At 38.4% G+C, this 25,687-nt stretch overlaps 1 pseudogene; it reads left to right on the top strand.

The window, feature by feature from the left end:
- Window positions 1-24,673: 24,673 nt before the first annotated feature.
- Window positions 24,674-25,611, top strand: LOC123333096 (annotated as a pseudogene).
- The last annotated feature ends 76 nt before the right edge of the window (window positions 25,612-25,687 follow it).

The following is a 25,687-nucleotide window of genomic DNA, read 5'->3' as shown; positions in this document are numbered from 1 at the left end:
CTCTGATTCATTTGTTTCTACTATTATATCTTCTACTTCACTAATCCTATCTTCTGCCTCCATTATTCTACTGTTTGTTCCCTCCAGAGTGTTTTTTGATCTCATTTGTTGCATTATTCATTATATATTGACTCTTTTTTATTTCTTCTAGGTCCTTGTTAAACCTTTCTTGCATCTTCTCAATCCTTGTCTCCAGGCTATTTATCTGTGATTCCATTTTGATTTCAAGATTTTAGATCATTTTCACTATCATTATTCGGAATTCTTTATCAGGTAGATTCCCTATCTCTCCCTCTTTTGTTTGGTTTGGTGGGTATTTATCCTGTTCCTTTACCTGCTGGGTATTCCTCTGTCTCTTCATCCTGTTTATATTGTTGTGTTTCGGGTGGCCTTTCTGTATTCTGGCAGTTTGTGAAGTTTTCTTTATCGTGGAGTTTCCTCACTGTGGGTGGGGTTGTATGGGTAGTTTGTCAAAGTTTCTTGGTTAGAGAAGTTTGCCTCAGTGTTCTGGTGGATGGAGCTGGATTTCTTCTCTCTGGAGTGCAATGAAGTGTCCAGTAATGAGTTATAAGATGTCAATGGGTTTGGAGTGACTTTGGGCAGCCTGTATATTGAAGCTCAGGGCTGTGTTCCTGTGTGGAACTGAATTTGTGTGGTATGTCTTGCTCTGGACCTTGTTGGCCCTTGGATGGTGCTTGGTTTCAGGGTAGGTGTGGAGGCATTTGATGAGCTCCTGTTGATTAATGTTCCCTGGAGTCAGGAGTTCTCTGGTGTTCTCAGAATTTGGACTTAAGCCTTCTGCTTCTGGTTTTCAGTCTTATTTTACAGTAGTCTCAAGACTACTCCATCTATACAGCACCATTGATAAAACATCTAGGTTAAAGATGAAAAGTTTCTCCAGAGTGAGGGACACCCAGAGAGGTTCACAGAGTTACATGGAGAAGAGAAGAGGGAGGAGGGAGTTATAGGTGACCCGAAAGAGAGGAGGTGGAATCAAAACAGGAGGGAGCAAGCTAGCCAGTAATCACTTCCTTATGTGCGCTCCACAGTCTGGACTGCTCAGAGATGTTCACGGAGTTATACAGAGAAGAAAAGAGGGAGGAAGGAGACAGAGGTGGCCAGGAGGATAAAGGGGGAGAATCAAAAGGAGAGAGACAGATACAGCCAGTAATCAGTTCCCTAAGTGTTCTCCACTGTCTGGAACACACAAAGAGATTCACAGAGTTGGGTAGAGAAGACATGGGGGAGGGAGGAGATAGAGGTGACCTGGTGGAGAAAAAGGAGAGTCCAAAGGGGGAGAGAGAAGTCAAGCCAGTAATCTTGCTCCCAAGTAAAAATGGGTACTGAAGATTGGGTTCTTAAAGGTACAAAATTGATAACAAATACCAAAAAGCAAAGATTAAAAATCTAGAGTAGAGGTTGGATTTTCAAAAATACAATATTAAAAGATAAAAAAGGAAAAAAAAAAAACAAAGTCACAAAAATTACAATATATATATATATGAAGTTTGATTTAAAAATAGGGTCTCTCTTTTTCTTTTGCAAAATAATAGTAGGTTATAAAGATAAAAATGAAAGGAGTAATAGAGGACTTAAAATTAAAAAAAAAATAAAAAAAATGATAGTAAAAATAGTAAAAATATATCTAGGACTTTCTCTGTTGTTGTTGTGGGCAGTGTGGGATCAGTTAATTTTTGGATAGTTCCTTGGTCTGGCTTATATTTCTCAAGATCTATAGGCCCCTTGCTATGTAGTCTGTACTAACTACAGGGTTTTAATCTATTGCACCTGTCACTTCCAAGATGGTTCCCTCGGTTTTAGCTTCTTCTGTTTGCTGGTCTCTTCAGTGTCTGATTTCCACCCTGACACAAAGGGGGTGGTGGTGGTCACTTTTTAAGGCTCACTTGTTCAGTCGCTCTGTGGGGAGGGAGGGACGCTGCAAACAAATAACACTGACGTGTGCTCTCAGTGTCTCAGCCACACTGGGCCTGCCCCCGCTCATGGCGCATGTGCCCTCCCTGCCCACACTGTTCAGACTCTAGGTTGCTCCACCGGTAACCATCCAAGGCTGGCCCTGGGCTGCATGCACCTCCCAGGTTCAGGCACTTGGGTAGTCCTCAGAGGTGCAGACTCCGTTGGGCCTGCATTTTGTGCCCCTCCCAGGTCTGAGCAGCTCAGGTGATGAGGTGTTTGGTGAGCACAGTCACTGCTACTTATCACCTCCCTTGTCCCTGCTGCTTGGTTTTCTGGGTGTACAACCGGCACGCCTTCTCAGGCAGATGTTGATTGTCCAGAACCCTCAGAAGCCTTTGTTAGCAAAGAAGCCTGCTTGCAGTTAGGTAGATAATGCCTCTCTGGGGCTGCGATTGCCCCCTTCTGGCTCTGGCTGCCTGTCACCAGAGGGGGATGGTCTGCAGCGGGATAGCTTTGTTCAGTCCTTTGTTCTGTGAGCGGGCCTGACGGTGTCTTAGGTTAGGGCTTTTCACGTGGTACTATCCCAAAGTCTGGTTTGCTAGCCCAAGTTAGTTCCCTCAGATTGTGCTCAGGGCATTCAGGCCCAGTCCTTACTCTAAGCAATGCAGCCCACGCCTCCCTGCCTAGCCCCCACTTGCTAGTGGCGGGTGCAGGCCTCTGTGCTGCTTCTCCACTGGGGGAGTTACTGCTGGACACGTAATCTGTGGGTTTTAATTATTTATTTATTTTTCCTCCCAGTTATGTTGCCCTTTGTGGTTCCAAGGCTCGCCACAGACTCGGAAGTGAGAGTGTTTCCTGGTGTTTGGAAACTTCTCTCTTTTTAAGACTCCCTTCCCGAGATGGAGCTCCATCCCTACCTCTTTTGTCTCTCTTTTTGTCTTTTATATTTTTTCCTACCGCCTTTTGAAGACAATGGGCTGCTTTTCTGGGTGCCTGATGTCCTCTGCTGGCATTCAGAAGTTGTTTTGTGGAATTTACTCAGCGTTTAAATGTTCTTTTGATGTTGTGGGTGAGAAAGTGGTCTCCCCGTCCTATTCCTCTGCCATCTTAGGACGGCCTCTCTCAACTACTTCTGATATGGTGTCTGAAGATACCACTCTACTGAAATGACACTTGGCAATTTTAGCTGTTGTTTCTGTAAGTTTCAATGAAATGTGGCCCATTTTACTTGCACTTTTTACTGTAGCTGGCACTGTCAATCAATCCCTCTTCTTATGTTGTTCTAGACACATTGTTTGTACAATATCTACACTCCTGGTTTTTGTTCTGCCTTTCTTGTTTCTCCTTCATTAGAACCTCTTCTCCTATTAATCTGTGATAACACTGATATTTCTCACTTCACCTGTACATCATCTTCTCTGCTTATTTTGCATTTTCTTTGGAAATTGATGAAACCATGATGTCAATTTATCATTTAAAATTTGATAATTATCCAAAATTGCATATTTGATATGATCTCTTTCAAGTTTAAGCATTTTCACCTGATAATTTCATGCTCCCTGAAAGCACACGTTCACAATGGAATACCTCCTCAACTGCATCTCTGTTCACTCCTTGCTTTACTTCCTGTTTGCTGTACTAAAACAAAAATCCAACATGGATTGCCCTATATTAGTAACTGAGATCAAGCTAGAGTTTTCTCAGCAAAACACTAACTTGAAACTCTTTGACTCTGCGGGTATTTTCACTTAATTCTGCTGTTTCCCTGACTCAAACACAGAAAGTTCTGTTTGTTTGTTTGGCAGCTTTCAGTTATGGAGAGTGGCTCTAGAAACACACCATAGTGAGAGTCAGGTATTGTTGTCATCTTAGGTAGACTACCTGTTTGGAAAGTGGTTTTATCTAATCATTTATGGTTTTCCCCTCCTCATGACTCCATCTGTTTGTTCCTTCTGACCTATATCTGGCATTTAGTGACTTGTTCCTCTGTTTTCTGTTCAGGTTCTTTCAAGGAATCTCCTAGCTTCTCAAACCACAGTAAGACCTAGGTGTTTTGACACATGCTATGCTTACACTTTATTCAAAAGCTCATTGAATGTAATAACCATAGAACAGAAAGGGTCGGAGAAAGAGAATGAATTCTAGACAATATTTACCCTAGACCTAGTTACTCACACTATTTTGGATAGTCATGACATTCAAATCTTTCTAGACAAATTGAGAATTTCTGACAGTATTAGACTGATTTTTGTTTTTATGTGCCAAACAGGAAGCAAGTGAATAAACACAAGTCCCAGGTGAATTAGGTTTTAAAGTCACTTATGAATGTTTTGTGTATTCTTCTGGCAAAGATCCTGAAACAAACAGCAGTAGGGACAGTTTCCTCAGAGAAGTGAAGAATCTACAATGACATTTAAGAAGAACTTTCACATAAAATAAAAATAAAATGATAAAGCTCAAGCCTATCTTTCCTTCATCTTGTTTAATAACATTTATAATTGTTAAGTGCTGCTCTCAGAATACAATTATCCCTTGATCCTTCTAACTTAATTTTACCATTGTTGCTGTTGTTTAGTCAATAAGTCATGTACAACACTTTTGGGACCTCATGGACTGTAGCCAATCAGGCTCCTCTGTCCATGGGATTACCCAGGCAAGAATATTGGAATGGGTTGCCACTTACTTCTCCAGGGAATCTTCCCAACCCAGGGACTGAACCCTGCATTGGCCGGTGGATTATTTACCACTGAGCCACCAGGGATGCCCTAATTTTATCTTAAGTAATTGTTACTTATTACAAACTAGATACAAGCTTATTTTATTTGTGGTTACTCTCTGCAAATATTTTTGGTTTTGTTTATGCTTTTTCATTTTCCTTTTTATAATTTTGATAAAATACATATAACATAAAATTTACCAATTCAGTTCAATTAAGGGTACATTTCAGCAACATTAAATACATTTCCATTGTTCTGTATTACATTGATATATTGTGGCTTCCATTCTGTCTGCCCTAGGATGGATAAGGATAAGAGGCTTGTGTAATCAAAATGGAAGGCCAGGCACTATAAAACTCTTAGAGGTAATCAGAGGCAGAACACTCCTTGGCATAAATCACAAAAGATCATTTTTGACCCATCTCCTCAAATAATAAAAATTACAATAAAACAAAAATAAATAAATGGAATCTGATGGAACTTAAAATCCTTTGGATAATAATGAAAATCATAAATAGAACGAATGCACAACAGTCAGAATTGGAGAAAATATTTGCAAACAAAGCAACTGAACAGGGATTGATCTCCAAAATATAGAAACAGTGCATGGAGCACCTTACGAAAACAAACAAATATCCCATGCAAAAATGGCCAAAAGAGCTAAACAGACATTTCTCCAGTGAAGAGATACAGAAGGCCAACAAACATATGAAGAATATGCTCATCATTGTGAAGTATTATAGAAATGCAAATCAAAACTACAGTGAGGTATCACCTCACACCATTCAGAAAGTGAAAGTGAAAGTCGCTCAGTTGTGTCTGACTCTTTGTGACCCCATGGACTGTATATTCCATGGAATTCTCCAGGCCAAAATACTGGAGTGGGTAGCCTTTCCCTTTTCTAGGGAATCTTCCCAACCCAGTAATCGAACCAGGGTCTCCTGCATTGCAGGCAGATTCTTTACCAACTGAGCTATCACATGAGTTAGAATGCTCATAGTAAAAAATTCTACAAACCTTATATGCTGGAGAGAGTGTGGAGGAAACAGAATGCTCCTACACTATTGGTAGGAATGTAAATTGATACAGTCACTATGGAGAACAATATGGAGGGTTCCTCAAAAAACTAAAAATAAAAACTAACTTATGATCCAGCAATTCCACTCCTGTGCACGTACTTGGAGAAAACCATAACTAAAGAAGATATGTGCACCTGAATGTTCATTGCAGCACTATTTACAATAGCCAGGGCATGGAAGTAACCCAAATGTCCATCCAGAGAGGAATGGAAAAAGAAGATATGATATATATACACAATGGAATATTACTCAGCCTCAAAAAGGAATGAAACAGTGCCATTGCAAAGACATAGATGGACCTAGACACTGTTGTACAAAGTGAAGTATGACAGAAAGAGAAAAAGAAATGTTAATGTCACTTGTATGTGGAATCTAGAAAAATGTTACAGATGAAATTATTCACAAAGCAGAATTAGAGACATAGATGTGGAACACAAATGTATAGATATCATGGGAGGAAGGGGTGGTGGGAAGAATTAAGATATTGGGATCAACATATATACACATTATGAATAAAATATATTACTAATGAGTACCTAGTGTATAGCACAGGAAACTCTATTCAATAACAGGAGTAGGGTGTTAAAAAGATGAATAACACTTATTCTTAAATCTGAACTAATGCTGAAAATAAAAAGAAGGCATCAGCATTCAACATAAGACACGATCAATAGTATCCTTCAAACTAGTCCAAAACAAGAAAATGACAAAAATCAGGCTAAGTTACAGTCTTGTTTGAAACTATGCTCTAGAAATCAGTTATTTGTGGACATTAAAAGAAAAACACAACATTGAATATGTGTGTTAACATATTAAGGGTAATACACAGCAATAAAAATGTACTTAATACTCCTTTAAAGAAGCTGAGATAGGAAATTTTATTTTATATGCATTTAGTCAAAGTTATAAAAAATAATATGAGGAAAACAAATATGTATTGAGCGTAACCACACATAATACAAACACAGGTAAATTATTTTCAGAAGATGTCAAAAGAATGAGCAATTTTGAAAGAAAACTATGAAAATGAAAATTAACTGTATTAATAAGCAAAAATAAATAGTAAAATATATCATCTTATTTAAAAGTATAGCATATAAAAATAGATATGAAAAATGTCATGATCAGAAAAATATGAATTTTTTCTGAAATGTAACATGAGATTCTATTTCAGGAAAATCCACAAACAAGTTGAAGACCAGTAAAAAGCTGGGGAAAATAGTTACAATCCACACAACAGACAATATGTCAATGTAATAGCAATAATGCTGACTTTTAGGGAATATAGAAAACTGAAAGTTATTTGCACAAAATGATTATTGCATCACAGTTGATAATTTATTTAGAAAGAAATGAGATACATTTATTAAAAATTGTAGAATTATATAACAATATCAACTTGAGGTAGTCATTTTAGTAATAGCAAATTTTTTTGTTTTAGAAATAACAAAGATTCAATTGTTAGAACTGATTTCAAATTATGATGGAATGCCCCAAGAGGAATATTATGTAGTTTCCCAAATGATGATGTAAATTTATAATTATTAAGGTAACAAGTAGTTTATTTAAAACTTTTTATTAAGTAGTTTGAAAAGCAACTTGTAAATAAAGTTTACATTTTGAAATAACCAATTAATAAAAATATATGTACATAGGAGATATCTGGAATGTTGTAATGTGAGATATTAAGATTTGTTTTCATATTGAAGTTTAACTTTTCTATTTTATTAATTTATTCTATATTAAATATCAATTTTAGATAATAATTAGTGAAAACTTTATAATTTTTAATAAATAGCAATTATATTACTATATATTATAAAAAATAAGCAGAGTTAGATATATGTGTTAAAATGTTAAGGATAATACATAATGGTAAAGTGAAAAGAGAAAGTGTTGGTTGTTCAGTCTTGTCTGACTCTTTGCAACCCTATGAACTTAGCCCATCAGCTCCTCTGTCCACTGAATTGTTCAGGCAAGGATACTGGAGTGGGTTTGCCATTCCCTTCTGCAATGAAGGGAATGTACTTAATACTACTGAATTGTACCTTTTAGGTAGTTGAGATGGTAAATTTTATGTTATATGTAATTTACAAAATTAAGAAAAATAGCATGAGGAAGTATAAAGAAAACCAAGAGAAATATACTGAGAATAGCAAGAAATAAAACAAAACCCATATCTAGTTTATAATAAATAACAATTAGGGTAATTTTAAGTTAAAAGGAGCAAGGGGTAAGAGTATTCTGTGAGCAGCTATTAGCAGCTGTAGATGTTATTATTGGACAAGAGGAAGAAAAGGTAGGCTTGCACTTTATCATTTTATTTTTATTTTATGTAAAAGTTCTGTGTTGAATGTCACTGTGAAATCTTCAGTTCTCTGAGGACACTGGCCCCAGGTTGCACATTTCAAAATTTTTCCCAGAAGATTACACTAGAGATTCATAATTAACTTTAAACCTAATTCACCTAGGACTCATGTGTGTTTACTTGGTTTCCTGTTTGGCACATAAAACAAATATGAATCTTGTTATGGTCAGAAATTCTAAGTTTGCCAGGAAGTTTGAATATCATGTCTATCCAAACTGGAGAGTTCCTGATATTCCTCCCAACCCCAGAGTAGCAAATACCTTTCAAAGAAACACAAATGCTATGGCAGGAAAGCCTTGGCAACATGTTAGAAATGATAGGATTGGATAAATTAGAGTCATCTCACTGCCTGTGAGGTAAGTGTGGGTCCATGAGTAAGAGTGACCAGATGTCCAGGTACAAGTTTATAAAAAATGTTTTCTTTATCCCAGGATGTCCAGGGAAAAATAGCCAACTGAAACCACAACATTTCTGGTCTTTGAGAGACAGAAAATTATTATCTCTTATAAACAGTTTGATCAGATCAGATCAGATCAGATCAGTCGCTTAGTCGTGTCCGACTCTTTGCGACCCCATGAATCGCAGCACGCCAGGCCTCCCTGTCCATCACCAACTCCCAGAGTTCACTCAGACTCACGTCCATCATGTCAGTGATGCCATCCAGCCATCTCATCCTCTGTCATCCCCTTCTCCTCCTGCCCCAAATCCCTCCCAGCATCAGAGTCTTTTCCAATTAGTCAACTCTTCGCATGAGGTGGCCAAAGTACTGGAGTTTCAGCTTCAGCATCATTCCTTCCAAAGAAATCCCAGGGCTGATCTCCTTCAGAATGGACTGGTTGGATCGCCTTGCAGTCCAAGGGACTCTCAAGAGTCTTCTCCAACACCACAGTTCAAAAGCATCAATTCTTCGGTGTTCAGCCTTCTTCACAGTCCAACTCTCACATCCATACATGACCACAGGAAAAACCATAGCCTTGACTAGACGAACCTTTGTTGGCAAAGTAATGTCTCTGCTTTTGAATATGCTATCTAGGTTGGTCATAACTTTCCTTCCAAGCAGTAAGCGTCTTTTAATTTCATGCTGCAGTCACCATCTGCAGTGATTTTGGAGCCCAAAAAAATAAAGTCGGACACTGTTTCCATTGTTTCCCCATCTATTTCCCATGAAGTGGTGGACCAGATGCCATGATCTTCATTTTCTGAATGTTGAGCTTTAAGCCAACTTTTTCACTCTCCACTTTCACTTTCATGAAGAGGCTTTTGAGTTCCTCTTCACTTTCTGCCATAAGGGTGGTGTCATCTGCATATCTGAGGTTATTGATATTTCTCCCGGCAATCTTGATTCCAGCTTGTGCTTCTTCCAGCCCAGCGTTTCTCATGATGTTCTCTGCATAGAAGTTAAATAAGCAGGGTGACAATATACAGCCTTGACATACTCCTTTTCCTATTTGGAACCAGTCTGATGTTCCATGTCCAGTTCTAACTGTTGCTTCCTGATCTGCATACAAATTTCTCAAGAGGCAGATCAGGTGGTCTGGTACTCCCATCTCTTTCAGAATTTTCCAGTTTATTGTGATCCACACAGTCAAAGGCTCTGGCATAGTCAATAAAGCAGAAATATATGTTTTTCTGGAACTCTCTTGCTTTTTCTATGATCCAGCGGATGTTGGCAATTTGATCTCTGGTTCCTCTGCCTTTTCTAAAACCAGCTTGAACATCTGGAAGTTCATGGTTCACATATTGCTGAAGCCTGGCTTGGAGAATTTTGAGCATTACTTTACTAGCATGTGAGATGAGTGCAATTGTGCAGTAGTTTGAGTAGTCTTTGGCACTGCCTTTCTTTGGGATTGGAATGAAAGCTGACCTTTTCCAGTCCTGTGGCCACTGCTGAGTTTTCCAAATTTGCTGGCATATTGAGTGCAGCACTTTCACAGCATCATCTTTCAGAATTTGGTATAGCTCAACTGGAATTCCATCACCTCCACTAGCTTTGTTCATAGTGATGCTTTCTAAGGCCCACTTGACTTCACATTCCAGGATGTCTGGCTCTAGGTCAGTGATCACACCATCGTGATTATCTGGGTCGTGAAGATCTATTTGTACAGTTCTTCTGTGTATTCTTGCCATCTCTTCTTAATATCTTCTGCTTCTGTTAGGTCCATACCATTTCTGTCCTTTATCGAGCTCATCTTTGCATGAAATGTTCCTTTAGTATCTCTGACTTTCTTGAAGAGATCCCTAGTCTTTCCCATTCTGTTGTTTTCCTCTATTTCTTTGCATTGATCACTGAAGACGGCTTTCTTATCTCTTCTTGCTATTCTTTGGAACTCTGCATTCAGATTTTATATCTTTCCTTTTCTCCTTTGCTTTTCGTTTCTCTTCTTGTCACAGCTATTTGTAATGCCTCCCCAGACAGCCATTTTGCTTATTTGCATTTCTTTTCCATGGGGATGGTCTTGATCCCTGTCTCCTGTATAATGTCACGAACCTCATTCCATAGTTCATTAGGCACTCTATCTATCAGATCTAAGCCCTTAAATCTGTTTCTCACTTCCACTGTATAATCATAAGGGATTTGATTTAGGTCATACCTGAATGGTCTAGTGGCTTTCCCTACTTTCTTCAATTTAAGTCTGAATTTGGCAATAAGGAGTTCATGGTCTGAGCCACAGTCAGCTCCTGGTCTTTTTTTTGCTGACTGTATAGAGATTCTCCATCTTTGGCTGCAAAGAATATAATCAATCTGATTTCGGTGTTGACCATCTGGTGATGTCCATGTATAGAGTCTTCTTTTGTGTCTCGGCAATTAGAGAAATTAAATAGTTAATAGGGGATTCCCTGGTGGCTCAGCTGGCAAAGAATCTGCCAGCAATGCAAGAGACCTGGGTTCAATCCCAGGGTTTAGAAGACCCCCTGGAGAAGGGAATGGCAACCCACTCCAGTATTCTTGACTGGAGAATTCCATGCACAGAGGAGCCTGGTTTGTGGGGTCTCAAAGAGTCGGACACGCCTGAGTGACTAACACACACACAGCACACAAATAAATAATTAATTAAATTTTGATTAAAAGAAACCTGATTTCATAATTTTGAATTGATCAAGGATACTGATGAGACTGGGGTTTGAACTAACAAATATCAGGCAACTTAAAAATAGGTGCAGGGGGAGGAGCCAAGATGGCGGAGGAGTAGGACGGGGAGAACACTTTCTCCCCCACAAATTCATCAAAAGAGCATTTAAATGTCGAGTAAATTCCACAAAACAACTTCTGAATGCCGGCAGAGGACATCAGGCACCCAGAAAAGCAGCCCAACTCTTCGAAAGGAGGTAGGAAAAAATATAAAAGACAAAAAAGAGACAAAAGAGGGAGGGACGGAGTTCCGTCCCGGGAAGGGAGTCTTAAAAAGAGAGAAGTTTCCAAACATCAGGAAACCCTCTCACTGCCGAATCTGTGCCGAGCTTTGGAAGCACAGAGGGCAACATAAAAGGGAGGGGAAAAAAAAAAAATAAACAATTAAAAATCGCGGATTGTGAGCCCTACGGGAACTCCCCCAGCGGAGAAGCAGCGCAGACGCCTGCACACGGCATTAGCAAGCGGGGGCTGGGCAGGGAAGTGCGGCGCGGACTGTGTCCCTTAGAGTAAGAATCCGGCCGAATGTCCTGAGCGCGATCTGAGCGAAATAATTTGGGCTAGCAAACCAGACTGTGGGATATCTACCACGCGAAAAGCCAGCCCTAACCTAAGACACCGCCAGGCCCGCGCACAGAACAAAGGACTGAACAGAGATAGCTGGCTGCAGACCTTCCCCCTCCGGTGACAAGCAGCCAGAGCCGGAAGGGGGCAATCGCAGCCCCAGAGAGACACTATCTATAAAACTGTAAGCAGGCTTCTTTGCTAACTAAAACTTCTTGGGGGTCTGGATGGTCAACATCTGCCTGAGAAGGTGCGCCGGTTTTACACCCAGATAACCAAGTGGCGGGGAGGCGATAAGTCACAGCATTGGCGCCCGCCAAACACCTCATCACCTGAGCTGCTGGGATCTGGGAAGAACACAAAACGCAGGCCCAACCGAGTCTGTGCCTCTGAGGACTACCCGAGTGCCTGAACCTGAGCGGCTTGGACCTGGGAGCTCAGCCCAGGGCCGGCCTCTGATTGTTCCCGGCGGAACAACCTAGAGCCCGAGCAGTGTGGGCAAGGAGGCTACACGCGCCCTGAGTGGGGGCAGACCCGGTGTGGCTGAGGCACTGCGAGCGCACGCCAGTGTTATCTGTTTGCAGCATCCCTCCCTCCCTCCCCACAGCGCGGCTGAACAAGTGAGCCTAAATTAAAAAAAAAAAAAAAAAAAAATTAGTGTCCTCAACCATCCCCTTTGTGTCAGGGCGGGAACCAGACACTGAAGAGACCAGCAAACAGAAGAAGCTATAACAGAGGGAAACGCCTTGGAAGCTACAGGCCATAGATTAAAACCCTGTGGTTACTACGGATTACATAGGAAGGGGCCTATAGATCTTGAGAAATATAAGTTGGACTAAGGAACTGCCAAAAATGAACTGAACCCACAATACTCACAACAAAACCAGAGAAAGACCTAGATATATTTTTACTATTTTTACGATCAATCTTTCTTTTTTTTTTTAATTAAAAAAAATTTTTTTAAGTCCTCTATTGTCCTTTAATTTTCACTTTTATAACTATTACTTTGCAAAAAAAAAAAAAAAAGACCCTATTTTTTTTTCTTCTTCAGCAAACTTCATATATATATTTTATAATTTTTTGACCGTGGTTTTTTTTTTTTTTTCTTCTTTTTCTTTTTCTTCTTTTCTTTAACATTGTATTTTTGAAATTCCAAACTCTACTCTAGATTTTTAATTTTAGCCTTTTGATATATGTTATCAATTTTGTACCTATAGTTTTTTTCATAATTTCTGTGACTTTTTTTTTCCTCTGTTTCTTTCTCTTCTTCTTTTATATAACATCGTATATCTGCAATTCCAAACTCTACTCAAGATTTTTAACTTATGCTTTTTGGTATTTGATATCAATTTTGTACCTGTATTTTCTTTATAATTTTTGCGACATTGTTTTTGTTGGTTTGTTTGTTTTCTCTCTTTATTTTTCTTCTTCTTCTTCTTTTTTTCTTTTTTTTAACGTTGTATTTTTGAAATTCCAAACTCTACTCTAGATTTTTAATTTTTGCTTTTTGGTATTAGTTATCAATTTTGTACCTGTAGTTTCTTTATTACTTTCATGACCTTGTTTGTTTTTCTTTGTTAGTTTTTTCTCTCTTTCTTTTCCTTCTTCTTTTCATTAACATCGCATTTTTGAAATTCCAAACTCTACTCTAGATTTCTAATTTTTGTTTTTATGTATTTGTTACCAATTTTGTACCTTTAAGAACCCAATCTTCAGGACCCATTTTTCACTAGTGTACGAGATTACGGGCTTGACTGCTCTCTCTCCCTTTGGACTCTCCATTTTCTCCACCAGGTCACCTGTATCTCCTCCCTAACCCCTCTCTACTCTACCCAACTCTGTGAATTTCTGTGTGTTCCAGACGGTGGAGAACACTTAAGGAACTGATTACTGGCTGGATCTGTCTCCCTCCTTTTCATTTCCCCCTTTTATCCTTCTGGCCACCTCTGTCTCCTGCCTCCTTCTTCTCTTCCCTGTATAACTCCGTGAACATCTCTGAGCGGTCCAGTTGTGGAGTGCACATAAGGAAGTGACTACTGGCTAGCCCACTCTCTCCACTATTGATTCCACCTCATCTCATTTGGGTCACCTCTAACTCCCTCCTCCCTCTTCTCTTCTCCATATAACGCTGTGAACCTCTCTGAGTGACCCTCACAGTAGAGAAACTTTTCATCTTTAACGTAGAGGTTTTATCAGTGGTGCTGTATAGAAGGAGAAGTTTTGAAACTACTGTAAAATTAAGGCCGATAACTGGAAGTAGGAGGCTTAAGTCCAAACCCTGACTCCAGGGAACTCCTGACTCCAAGGAACATTAATTGACAGGAGCTCATCAAACGCCTCCATACCGACACTGAAACCAAGCACCACACAAGGGCCAACAAGTTCCAGGGCAAGACATACCAAGCAAATTCTCCAGCAACAAAGGAACACAGCCCTGAGCTTCAAGATACAGGCTGCCCAAAGTCACCCCAAAACCATAGACATCTCATAACTCATTACTGGACATTTCATTACACTCCAGAGAGAAGAAATACAGCTCCATCCACCAGAACATCGACACAAGCTTCCCTAACCAGGAAACCTTGACAAGCCACCTGTACAAACCCACACACAGCGAGGAAACGCCACAATAAAGAGAACTCCACAAACTGCCAGAATACAGAAAGGACACCCCAAACTCAGCAATTTAAACAAGATGAAGAGACAGAGGAATAGCCAGCAGATAAAGGAATAGGATAAATGCCCACCAAACCAAACAAAAGAGGAAGAGATAGGGAATCTACCTGATAAAGAATTCCGAATAATGATAGTGAAATTGATCCAAAATCTTGAAATTAAAATGGAATCACAGATAAATAGCCTGGAGGCAAGGATTGAGAAGATGCAAGAAAGGTTTAACAAGGACTTAGAAGAAATAAAAAAGAGTCAATATATAATGAATAATGCAATAAGTGAAATTAAAAACACTCTGGAGGCAACAAATAGTAGAATAACAGAGGCAGAAGATAGGATTAGTGAATTAGAAGATAGAATGGTAGAAATAAATGAATCAGAGAGGATAAAAGAAAAACGAATTAAAAGAAATGAGGACAATCTCAGAGACCTCCAGGACAATATTAAACGCTACAACATTCGAATCATAGGGATCCCAGAAGAAGAAGACAAAAAGAAAGACCATGAGAAAATACTTGAGGAGATAATAGTTGAAAACTTCCCTAAAATGGGGAAGGAAATAATCACCCAAGTCCAAGAAACCCAGAGAGTCCCAAACAGGATAAACCCAAGGCGAAACACCCCAAGACACATATTAATCAAATTAACAAAGATCAAACACAAAGAACAGATATTAAAAGCAGCAAGGGAAAAACAACAAATAACACACAAGGGAATTCCCATAAGGATAACAGCTGATCTTTCAATAGAAACTCTTCAAGCCAGGAGGGAATGGCAAGACATACTTAAAATGATGAAAGAAAATAACCTACAGCCCAGATTATTGTACCCAGCAAGGATCTCATTCAAGTATGAAGGAGAAATCAAAAGCTTTACAGACAAGCAAAAGCTGAGAGAATTCTGCACCACCAAACCAGCTCTCCAACAAATACTAAAGGATATTCTCTAGACAGGAAACACAAAAATTGTGTATAAATTCGAACCCAAAACAATAAAGTAAATGGCAATGGGGTCATACTTATCAGTAATTACCTTAAACGTAAATGGGTTGAATGCCCCAACCAAAAGACAAAGACTGGCTGAATGGATACAAAAACAAGACCCCTGCATATGTTGTCTACAAGAGACCCACCTCAAAACAGGGGACACATACAGACTGAAAGTGAAGGGCTGGAAAAAGATTTTCCATGCAAATAGGGACCAAAAGAAAGCAGGAGTAGCAATACTCATATCAGATAAAATAGACTTTAAAACAAAGACTGTGAAAAGAGACAAAGATGGTCACTACATAATGATCAAAGGATCAATCCAAGAAGAAGATATAACAATTATAAATATATATGCACCCAACACGGGAGCACCGCAGTATGTAAGACAAATGCTAACAAGTATGAAAGAAGAAATTAACAATAACACAATAATAGTGGGAGACTTTAATACCCCACTCACACCTATGGATAGATCAACTAAACAGAAAATTAACAAGGAAACACAAACTTTAAATGATACAATAGACCAGTTAGACCTAATTGATATCTATAGGACATTTCATCCCAAAACAATGAATTTCACCTTCTTCTCAAGCTCACATGGAACCTTCTCCAGGATAGATCACATCCTGGGCCATAAAGCTAGCCTTGGTAAATTCAAAAAAATAGAAATCATTCCAAGCATCTTTTCTGACCACAATGCAGTAAGATTAGATCTCAATTACAGGAGAAAAACTATTAAAAAATCCAACATATGGAGGCTGAACAACACGCTGCTGAATAACCAACAAATCACAGAAGAAATCAAAAAAGAAATCAAAATTTGCATAGAAACGAATGAAAATGAAAACACAACAACCCAAAACCTGTGGGACACGGTAAAAGCAGTCCTAAGGGGAAAGTTCATAGCAATACAGGCACACCTCAAGAAACAAGAAAAAAGTCAAATAAATAACCTAACTCTACACCTAAAGCAACTAGAAAAGGAAGAAATGAAGAACCCCAGGGTTAGTAGAAGGAAAGAAATCTTAAAAATTAGAGCAGAAATAAATGCAAAAGAAACAAAAGAGACCATAGCAAAAATCAACAAAGCCAAAAGCTGGTTCTTTGAAAGGATAAATAAAATTGACAAACCATTAGCCAGACTCATCAAGAAACAAAGGGAGAAAAATCAAATCAATAAAATTAGAAATGAAAATGGAGAGATCACAACAGACAACACAGAAATACAAAGGATCATAAGAGAGTACTATCAACAATTATATGCCAATAAAATGGACAACGAGGAAGAAATGGACAAATTCTTAGAAAAGTACAACTTTCCAAAACTCGATCAGGAAGAAATAGAAAAGCTTAACAGACCCATCACAAGCACGGAGATTGAAACTGTAATAAAAAATCTTCCAGCAAACAAAAGCCCAGGCCCAGACGGCTTCACAGCTGAATTCTACCAAAAATTTAGAGAAGAGCTAACACCTATCCTGCTCAAACTCTTCCAGAAAATTGCAGAGGATGGTAAACTTCCAAACTCATTCTATGAGGCCACCATCACCCTAATACCAAAACCTGACAAAGATCCCACAAAAAAAGAAAACTACAGGCCAATATCACTGATGAACATAGATGCAAAAATCCTTAACAAAATTCTAGCAATCAGAATCCAACAACACATTAAAAAGATCATACACCATGACCAAGTGGGCTTTATCCCAGGGATGCAAGGATTCTTCAATATCCGCAAATCAATCAATGTAATACACCACATTAACAAATTGAAAAATAAAAACCATATGATTATCTCAATAGATGCAGAGAAAGCCTTTGACAAAATTCAACATCCATTTATGATCAAAACTCTCCAGAAAGCAGGAATAGAAGGAACATATCTCAACATAATAAAAGCTATATATGACAAACCCACAGCAAACATTATCCTCAATGGTGAAAAATTGAAAGCATTTCCTCTAAAGTCAGGAACAAGACAAGGGTGCCCACTTTCACCATTACTATTCAACATAGTTTTGGAAGTTTTGGCCACAGCAATCAGAACAGAAAAGGAAATAAAAGGAATCCAAATTGGAAAAGAAGAAGTAAAGCTCTCACTGTTTGCAGATGACATGATCCTCTACATAGAAAACCCTAAAGACTCCACCAGAAAATTACTAGAACTAATCAATGACTATAGTAAAGTTGCAGGATATAAAATCAACACACAGAAATCCCTTGCATTCCTATACACTAATAATGAGCAAACAGAAAAAGAAATTAAGGAAACAATTCCATTCACCATTGCAACGGAAAGAATAAAATACTTAGGAATATATCTACCTAAAGAATCTAAAGACCTATATATAGAAAACTATAAAACACTAGTGAAAGAAATCAAAGAGGACACTAACAGATGGAGAAATATACCATGTTCATGGATTGGAAGAATCAATGTAGTGAAAATGAGTATGCTACCCAAAGCAATCTATAGATTCAATGCAATCCCTATCAAGCTACCAACAGCATTCTTCACAGAGCTAGAACAAATAATTTCACAATTTGTATGGAAAAACAAAAAACCTCGAATAGCCAAAGCGATCTTGAGAAAGAAGAATGGAACTGGAGGAATCAACCTACCTGACTTCAGGCTCTACTACAAAGCCACAGTTATCAAGACAGTATGGTACTGGCACAAAGACAGAAATATAGATCAATGGAACAAAATAGAAAGCCCAGAGATAAATCCACGCACATATGGACACCTTATCTTCGACAAAGGAGGCAAGAATATACAATGGATTAAAGACAATCTCTGTAACAAGTGGTGCTGGGAACTCTGGTCAACCACTTGTAAAAGAATGAAACTAGAACACTTTCTAACACCATACACAAAAATAAACTCAAAATGGATTAAAGATCTAGACGTAAGACCAGAAACTATAAAACTCCTAGAGGAGAACATAGGCAAAACACTCTCCGACATACATCACAGCAGGATCCTCTATGACCCACCTCCCAGAATATTGGAAATAAAAGCAAAAATAAACAAATGGGACCTAATTAACCTTAAAAGCTTCTGCACATCAAAGGAAACTATTAGCAAGGTGAAAAGACAGCCTTCAGAATGGGAGAAGATAATAGCAAATGAAGCAACTGACAAACAACTAATCTCGAGAATATACAAGCAACTCCTACAGCTCAACTCCAGAAAAATAAATGACCCAATCAAAAAATGGGCCAAAGAACTAAATAGACATTTCTCCAAAGAAGACATACAGATGGCTAACAAACACATGAAAAGATGCTCAACATCACTCATTATCAGAGAAATGCAAATCAAAACCACTATGAGGTACCATTTCACACCAGTCAGAATGGCTGCGATCCAAAAGTCTACAAGTAATAAATGCTGGAGAGGGTGTGGAGAAAAGGGAACCCTCTTCCACTGTTGGTGGGAATGCAAACTAGTACAGCCACTATGGAGAACAGTGTGGAGATTCCTTAAAAAACTGGAAATAGACATGCCTTATGATCCAGCAATCCCACTGCTGGGCATACACACTGAGAAAGCCAGAAGGGAAAGAGACACGTGTACCCCAATGTTCATCGCAGCACTGTTTATAATAGCCAGGACATGGAAGCAACCTAGATGTCCATCAGCAGATGAATGGATCAGAAAGCTGTGGTACATATACACAATGGAGTATTATTCAGCCATTAAAAAGAATACATTTGAATCAGTTCTAATGAGGTGGATGAAACTGGAGCCTATTATACAGAGTGAAGTAAGCCAGAAAGAAAAACACCAATACAGTATACTAATGCATATATATGGAATTTAGAAAGATGGTAACAATAACCCTGTGTACGAGACAGCAAAAGAGACACTGATGTATAGAACAGTCTTATGGACTCTGTGGGAGAGGGAGAGGGTGGGAAGATTTGGGAGAATGGCATTGAAACATGTAAAATATCATGTATGAAATGAGTTGCCAGTCCAGGTTCGATGCACGATACTGGATGCTTGGGGCTGGTGCACTGGGACGACCCAGAGGGATGGAATGGGGAGGGAGGAGGGTTCAGGATGGGAAACACATGTATACCTGTGGCGGATTCATTTTGATATTTGGCAAATCTAATACAGTTATGTAAAGTTTAAAAATAAAATAAAATTTAAAAAAAAAAATAAAAATAGGTGCAATGAAGGACTTTTAGAAGCAGTCTTGAATTGGACATTATTTGCTGATATGATTAATATCTGTGCACTCTTTAAAACGTTCTGTTCTCTAAAGAGGCATCCATCAAACAATAGTGATAATTTATTTTTCAAGATATTTATGAGCAAGGACAGAGCCTGAAATTTCCAGAGTTGTGAAAGTCACCAAATAGGTGTCTCAAGACTGAAGAAAAAAGAGATAGGTGGGTTGTACTTGCAATCCTCTTTTGTAATCTGAGTCTGTTATTCTCTTTAATTATCCTGATGATTTAATCTGTTGTTTATATTTGTTTAGTTTATTGTTATATATGTGATGCTCACATATTTGGAAGAGACCCCAGCTCATCCTAAAATATGTTTTTAGACAGTCTGCCTTCCCCCTCTTTAATGGAATCTATAAACTCTGGGAGGTTTACTAGGGGAAACGGGCACATGAGCAGCTCTCACTTCTGCGGGAAAGGAATATATTAAAGCAATCAAGTGATGCTGTCACAATACAGATAATTGGACCTTCTAGCAGAAATTATGCTTTTATCTTTAAAAAATTTACTGATGGCCTTGGTCAAAATTTGGGGAGCAAAATAATTTCATTAGATGTTAGTGTGTTGAGTTGGTGTTGGCTGAGGAACAACCACAGAGCAGTTGTTGGTCCAAATCCAGAACTGTATTCCTGAATCTCTGGTATTGTTATTTTAGTGTCAGGTGTTTTGAAGAAGCATGAATTGAAGGCATAAAAGGAAAGCTATTTCTTTGCCAAACAGTGTTTGCCTTTCGGCCTTGATGCAAGTGTTTTTTATGTGCTGAGTGGAGAGGTTATAGTGCCATTTAAGAGCCACCTAATGGACTTCCCTGGTGGTCCACTGGTTATGAGTTCTGGCGATGAAGGGACACATGTTCCATCCCTGGTCTGGGGAGATCCCACATGCCACCAGTCAACTAAGCCCATTCACCAAATTTAAGAGCCCATGATCTAGAGCCCACACTTTGCAATGAGAAGCCACCACGAAGAAAACCCTGAAATTGCAACTAGAGTATAGCTCTCATTCACTGCAAATAGAAGTATACACAAAACAAGGAAGACAAATCACAGTCAAAAATGAAAATAAAAATAATAAAGTATATAAACAAATAACAAAATAAATAAAATAAAAGTCACCTAGAGCATTTCATCAACAAATGTGAAAACCAACAAGAATCCTTGGAATTAGAGTCAGAGATATGTAAAAAGTTAGAAGTGTCAGAGTAGTTATTAAATTGATTCCATATGTTATACAATATAAACTGATCTATGTCTAAGGGTAAATATTATCTTGAATTAATTCTATATCTCAGAATCTGTCAGTTCTGTGGTTATTACATAAAACGAGATTTTTGAATAGAATGTGATATAAGGCGTGACAAAACCTATAGGTCTTAAACTGGCTTGAGAGTTTAGGAGACTGCTTAGAGGAGTCTAAACAGAACACAGAGGAACAAGTCACTAAATGCCAGTTATAGATTGGGAGCAGCAAACAGGTGGAATCGTGAGGAGTGGAATGGAACAAATGGTTAGGGAAAACTACTTTCTGGACAGTAGTCCACCTAAGATGATTACAATACCTGACTCTCAGGATGGTGTGCTTCTAGAGCCACTCTCCATTACTCCAAGACCAGCAAACTTCCCAAGACCAGATAGAGCTTCCTCTGTATGAATCAGGGAAAAAACATAATTAAATGAAAATACTTGCAGTGTCGATAGACTTTCAAGATAGGGTTATACTAAGAAAATTCTAGCTTGATCTCAGTTGTTAATATAGGTCAGTCAACACTAAATTTTTGTTTTAGTACAGCAAACATGGATTAATAACCTCAGATATGCATATGACCACCATTATGGCAGAAGGTGAAAGGAACTAAATAGCCACTTTGAAAGTAGAAAAGGAGAGTGGAAAAAACTGATTTAAAACTCAACATTCAAAAAACTAAGATGAGGGCATCTGGTCCCATCACTTCATGGCAAATAGATGGGGAAACAGTGGAAACAGTGAGAGATTTTATTTTGGGGGGCTTCAAAATCACTGCAGGTGGTTACTGCAGCCATGAAATTAAAAGATGCTTGCTCCTTGAAAGAAAAGCTATGATCAGCCTAGACAGCATATCAAAAGCAGAGACAATACTTTGCCAACAAAAGTCCATCTAGTCAAAGCTATGGTTTTTCCAGTAGTCATGTATGGATGTGAGAGTTGGACTATAAAGAAAGCTGGGCACTAAAGAATTGATGCATTTGATCAGTCGTGTTGGAGAAGACTCTTGAGAGTCCCTTGCATGGAGATCAAACCAGTAAATCATAAAGGAAATCAGTCCTGAATATTCACTAAAGGACTGATGCTGAAGGTGAAACTCCAATATTTTGGCCACCTGATGCAAAGAACTGACTCATTGGAAAAGACCCTGATGCTGGGCAATATTGAAAGCAGGAGGAGAAGGGGATGACAGAGGATGAGATGGTTGGATGGCATCACCGACTTGATGGACTTGAGTTTGAGCAAGCTCTAGAAGTTGGTGATAGGGAAGCTGGCGTGCTGCAGTCTATGGGGTCTCAAAGAGTCGGGCACGACTGAGCAACTGAACTGAACTGAACACCAAACATAGAATAAGGCAGAGAGTGAACAGAGGTGCAGTGGAGATGGCATTCCATTTTAAACATGTGTGGTTTGAATGAGTGTGAAATTGCCAGGTGATGATGTTTAGCATTGAAAGTGTGTGTCTTTGTGACCTCATGGACTGCAGCTCACTAGGCTCCTCTGTCCGTGAGATTTTCCAGGCAAGGATACTGGAGTGGGTTGCCATTTCCTTCACCAGGGGATCTTCCCAACCCAGGGATCAGTCCTGGGTCTCCTGCACTGCAGGCAGATTCTTTACCCACTGAGCTACAAGGGAAGCATTGAAACAGATCATATCAAATATGAAACATTTTTGTTTTTTTGTTTTTTTTTTTTTTAATTTTATTTTATTTTTAAACTTTACATAACTGTATTAGATTTGCCAAATATCAAAATGAATCCGCCACAGGTATACATGTGTTCCCCATCCTGAACCCTCCTCCCTCCTCCCTCCCCATTCCATCCCTCTGGGTCGTCCCAGTGCACCAGCCCCAAGCATCCAGTATCGTGCATCGAACCTGGACTGGCAACTCATTTCATACATGATATTTACATGTTTCAATGCCATTCTCCCAAATCTTCCCACCCTCTCCCTCTCCCACAGAGTCCATAAGACTGTTCTATACATCAGTGTCTCTTTTGCTGTCTCGTACACAGGGTTATTGTTACCATCTTTCTAAATTCCATATATATGCGTTAGTATACTGTATTGGTGTTTTTCTTTCTGGCTTACTTCACTCTGTATAATAGGCTCCAGTTTCATCCACCTCATTAGAACTGATTCAAATGTATTCTTTTTAATGGCTGAATAATACTCCATTGTGTATATGTACCACAGCTTTCTTATCCATTCATCTGCTGATGGACATCTAGGTTGCTTCCATGTCCTGGCTATTATAAACAGTGCTGCGATGAACATTGGGGTACTCGTGTCTCTTTCCCTTCTGGTTTTCTCAGTGTGTATGCCCAGCAGTGGGATTGCTGGGTCATAAGGCATGTCTATTTCCAGTTTTTTAACCAAATTTTAAGTGATAAATTGAAGTCAAGATATTTCACAATTTCCACAAAAAAGTCATAGATATGCGGAAGATGATGTAGGGGTTAAGTGTGAGAAATATCAATGTTATAAAGATGAGTAGTGGAAAAGGTTGTTATAAAGGAGAAACCAGAAGGGCAGAACAAAAACCAGGAGTATGGATATTGTGCAGACAATGTGTTTATAGCAATCTGAGTAGAAGAAGTGATTGACAGTGACAAATTACAACAAAACTTACGAATAATATGATCTACACTTCCTTGAAACATAACAGCTACAACTGCAAGAAATAATTGCTACAAATAACAGTTTCAGTGGAGTGTTGTGTTCAGAAACCACATTGGAAGTAGTTGAGGAATAGGTTGGAAGTTGGATGCAGTTAGAGTAAAGCTAATGATGAAAGTTTATTTGGAGAAATTCATGGTAAAGGTCTAGGAGAGAATTTTCATTACAGGAACTCTCCTCTGTAGATTAAGTATAGGTATTGTCATGGCAGTGGAACAGAGTCCTCAAATGTTTTTGCAAATGGATAAACAAACACTTAAGTGTTTTTAATATATCAAAAAAGGGAGCTTCAACCAGATAATTAACCTGTGCAAAATTTCAATTAGTGATAAAAGAAAAATTCTTAGAAAACAGGATATTCTAAAGTTCATGATTTTATTGATCCTAGGGAACAAGTTTGTTATGAGGAAAATCAATTCCAAAATAGAAACTAAAAGCATGACATACTTTTAAAGAGATATCATGGAAAATATATGTTTTACTTAGGCAATATGATTTAACAAGCCCCTAAAAAATGAAATGTGTTTTATAAGTACAGGTTATCATCATTTAGCATGCTATAAAATCAATTTTGTGGTATTGGTATTTTTTGTTTATTTTAAAGTTGATGTATATTTGATTTACACTATTATGTTAGTTTCACACACACAGCATAAAGATTCAATATTTTTAGAGGTTTTATAGAAAACCTCAGAGATCAAGGCATGTTTGGATTGATATTGAAATTTTTGTTGTAGACATATGTTTGTATATATATATGTGTGCTTTGTTTATGTGCCCATACACTGAACTACAATATAAAATGTACATTTTAGCATATTTTGAGGTCCAAAATATTTGGGAGCTAAGTTTATAGCCTACCACAGATAAACCAACAGAGCTTACACCATGAATTAATTAAAATACTCATTATTCAGAAAGAAGAGACATATAAATGGCTTGACTTGACTTATCTAAACAAAATCTACATGTGAAATGTAAACCATTTTCTTACACTCTTCTCAGATTTTCCTTCCAACAGTTTAACAGACTGGACAGTTTAAGCAGACTGGACAGAAGTCCATACCCAGAAATGAGAAACCACACACCAGTAGTCAGTTTCATCCTCCTGGAATTAACAGATGACTCACAAATGCAGATTTTGATTTTCACATTTCTACTCATCACCTACATATTGAGTATAGCTGGAAAACCTGATCATCATCATTCTCATATTAGTGGATTCTCATCTTAAATCTGCAATGTACTATTTCCTACAAAATTGTTTCCTTCTTAGAAATCTCATTCACTTCTGCCTGCATTCCTAGATTCTTGTATAGTATACCAACAGGTGACAGGTCCATTACCTATAATGCTTGTGTAGCCCAACTATTTTTTACCTATGTGTTTGGAACGACAGAATTTTTTCTCTTGGCCACCATGTCCTATGATTGCTATGTAGCCATCTGCAAAGCCCCGCATTACATGACCATCATGAACCACAGATTCTGCAAAATGCTTACCTTCTGTTGTTGGATGACCACTTTCTTGATTATATTTCCATAGTTTTGCTTGGGACTGAACCTGGAATTCTGTGACTCTGTCATTGATCACTTCTTCTGTGACGTTAATCCACTTCTGAAGATCTCATGCTCAGATCTATGGTTCATTGAGGAGATGACCCTTGTTGGCTCCGTGTTGATATATATCATGACTCTCATATGTGTGGTTTTGTCTTACATGTTTATCATCAGAACAGTTCTAAGATTCCCCTCTGCCCAGCAAAGGACAAAAGCTTTTCCCACCCGTTCTTCCCACTTTATTGTGGTTTCTATCATTTGTGGAAGCTGCATCTTTGTCTATATCAAACCTTCATCAAAAGATGAAATGGCTATTAATAAGGAAGTAGTAATACTTACGACTTCAATTTCCCCCATGTTAAACCCATTTATTTATACTCTGAGGAACAAACAGGTGAAATGTGCCTTTAATGATTTAGTCAAAAGAATTTTATTGGTTTCAAAGAGCTAGGAGAATGTTGATAGGATCCCTAAACAATTTTCTTATGTGTGTATCCTATTTTAGGTCTTCTTGAACTAGATTTGGT

Source organism: Bubalus bubalis, chromosome 4, assembly GCF_019923935.1.
Source record: "Bubalus bubalis isolate 160015118507 breed Murrah chromosome 4, NDDB_SH_1, whole genome shotgun sequence".
Classification (NCBI taxonomy): domain Eukaryota; kingdom Metazoa; phylum Chordata; class Mammalia; order Artiodactyla; family Bovidae; genus Bubalus; species Bubalus bubalis.
The sequence above is the reverse complement of the archived record's forward strand: the minus strand, read 5'-3'. Positions and strand labels throughout refer to the sequence as shown.